This window comes from Stegastes partitus, unplaced genomic scaffold (assembly GCF_000690725.1).
Source record: "Stegastes partitus isolate 25-593 unplaced genomic scaffold, Stegastes_partitus-1.0.2 Scaffold1996, whole genome shotgun sequence".
In the NCBI taxonomy this organism is placed as follows: Eukaryota; Metazoa; Chordata; class Actinopteri; family Pomacentridae; genus Stegastes; species Stegastes partitus.
The window spans coordinates 91,684-94,067 of NW_007579727.1; the positions used below are offsets into that span (position 1 = coordinate 91,684).

Here is a 2,384-nt window from a genome sequence, read left to right on the forward strand (position 1 = left end):
ATCAGTTACCATGGAGACCTGGCAGGTTAAAAGAGAGACACCTCCATGACACTGAAAAGTCTGGCTTTAAGCTCAACACACCTGCTGACCCACTGATCATCTGGCTTCGTAGTACAGCCCTCTGGTGAATAAACAGGTAAACACACCTGAGCGTCAGTCCTACAGCTGTTCATGCAGATGTTTCTTAGAATGTTTCACTGCTGCAGTTTTATTTCTGTATGTTAAAATAAAAATGCAAATTTTAATATTGCATTTTCTTTTTCATCCTTTAGATTTCAGTCCTGGATTATTTGTTGACATGTTTGGTAACAGCATGTGCTTTTATCTTTTTGTTTCTTATCATGCCATGAGTACCACGTATATTCACATGTGGCTGAAAACATGTTATTCACCAGAGTGGCAGACTCGTCTGTGTGAGCAGACATACAGTTTTATTTCTGCTGTAAACAAACATCCGGGACACTTTAATATTCATGAAACACTGATTTAAATAAGAAGATATTGACTGAAAATGCAAATCACTTCTCGTTTAGTTTTATTTCATCACTAATTGAACATTTTCAGCATGATCTCAGTAAATAAAGGTTCCGTCTCCTTGAACCAACTCATTCGTCTTTTTTTGAACCACCAGAGAACCAGAACATGTTTGATCTGAAGCAGGAACGTTTCTCTTCTATCCACGTCCATCTTCATCTGGAAAACAGAAACCAGAGCTCCGTCAGAAACACTGTGAACACAGAGCAGTGCAGCGCCACAAAGCTTCCTCCTGAAACAAGCCGCAGGAAACTTTGGTTCCCTGAACACACCAAACAAGTTTAACCTGCTGAACCAGAACACATCAGAACTCTGGTTCAATTCAATTCAATTCAGTTTTATTTGTATAGCACATATTTACAACAACAGTCATCTCATAGCGCTTCACAGAGACAGAAACACCCAACAATCCAGAACATCTGGATTCTCTATAAGCTTCAGCAGTCTGCTGGTGGGAAGGAACCGAAAACCCCCACAGGGGAAAAAACCTCCGACAGAACCAGGCTCAGGGAGGGACGGCCATCTGCCTCCACCGGTTGGGTGGATGCTGGTGCTGGAAACACCGACAGTCACGACTTCAGTCAGTTTACAACTGAAACGGACACATCTCAGAGAAGTCGCCATGGTAACCAGATAATGACCCACCCACTGACAGTTGCTATGGTAACCAGGTATTCAGTGACGAGTTTCTACATAAATTTACATAAACAATTGACACAAGAGCACACACACACACACACACACACACACACACACAGGTGTCGTCACCTTGTGCAGGTGGATCAGGTGAAGCTTCAGGAAGATCTTCTCCTTTCAGCAAATGATCCAGAGCAACGTCCTCCGGATACACTGGAGGGAGATCAGAGAGAGTCACTGCTGCTGCACACACACACACATACACACACACACACACACATACACACACACACACACACACACAAGCACAACACTGACCTGCAGCGTTGTCATGGTGACCATCAGTCTTCGCTGTCAGTCCAACCACCAGGACCAGCAGCAGAACCAGAACCGGAGCGTTCATCTCTACAGACAGAACACCTGAACACCTGATGAACACCTGATGAACACCTGATGAACACCTGATGAACACCTGATGAACACCTGAGCCGTTCTGTGACTCTGCAGGTTGGTCTTGTTCTTGTCTGAAACTTGTGAAGAATCTGATCCGGTCAGTTTCTAAAAATAACCGACGTGACGCTGAAACAGAACCATTTGAGGCGTGTCAGCGCCAAGAGACGTGAACCGATCACAACAACAAGCGGGGGAAGGGCAGCGCTTAACATCCACCTGGTAGAGCTGCAAAACAGGGTATTATATATTATTATATTATATATTATTATATATTGTTATATTATATTATATTATAATATAATAATAATCCCACAACTGTGACACCAAAACAAACAAATATTTTGAACATGTTTATTTTATTTTATTTTTTTAATTTTTATCTTTTTGGCCTTTTTGCCTTTTTTGGATAGGACAGTTGAAAGAGAGACAGGAAAGTGGAGGAGGGGAAGCAGCACAGGGCCATGAGCGGGATTCGAACCCACGGCCGCTGCATGGGAGACTACAGCCCCGGTACCTGGTCACCAGCTCAACCAGGTGAGCTACAGCCCCGGTACCTGGTCACCAGCTCAACCAGGTGAGCTACAGCGGCGCCCCTGAACATGTTTATTTTTACATGTGAAAAACAAGTGAATTTATTATTATTTAATTATATAAATTAATGAACTTAAATGACAATTAAATAAACCATTGTATAATTCAATCATTGAAATGTTGGCATCTATAATTACCTCTATCATATATATATATATGTGTGTGTGTGT

The 2,384-nt window shown here is 42.3% G+C and overlaps 1 long non-coding RNA gene across 3 annotated transcripts; it reads right to left on the minus strand.

Annotated features, from left to right (window-relative positions):
- Positions 1–511: 511 nt before the first annotated feature.
- LOC103373493 (uncharacterized) lies at positions 512–1,692 on the minus strand. 3 transcript variants are annotated; one of them, XR_521070.1, is made up of 4 exons: positions 1,654–1,692; positions 1,489–1,620; positions 1,303–1,383; positions 512–693 (listed from the first exon to the last, which is right to left on the minus strand). It is a non-coding gene; the product is annotated as an uncharacterized LOC103373493 (long non-coding RNA). The 3 variants fall into 3 exon arrangements; XR_521071.1 differs by having other exon boundaries at positions 1,489–1,590; positions 1,621–1,684; XR_521069.1 differs by having other exon boundaries at positions 1,489–1,674.
- Between the last annotated feature and the right edge of the window lie 692 nt (positions 1,693–2,384).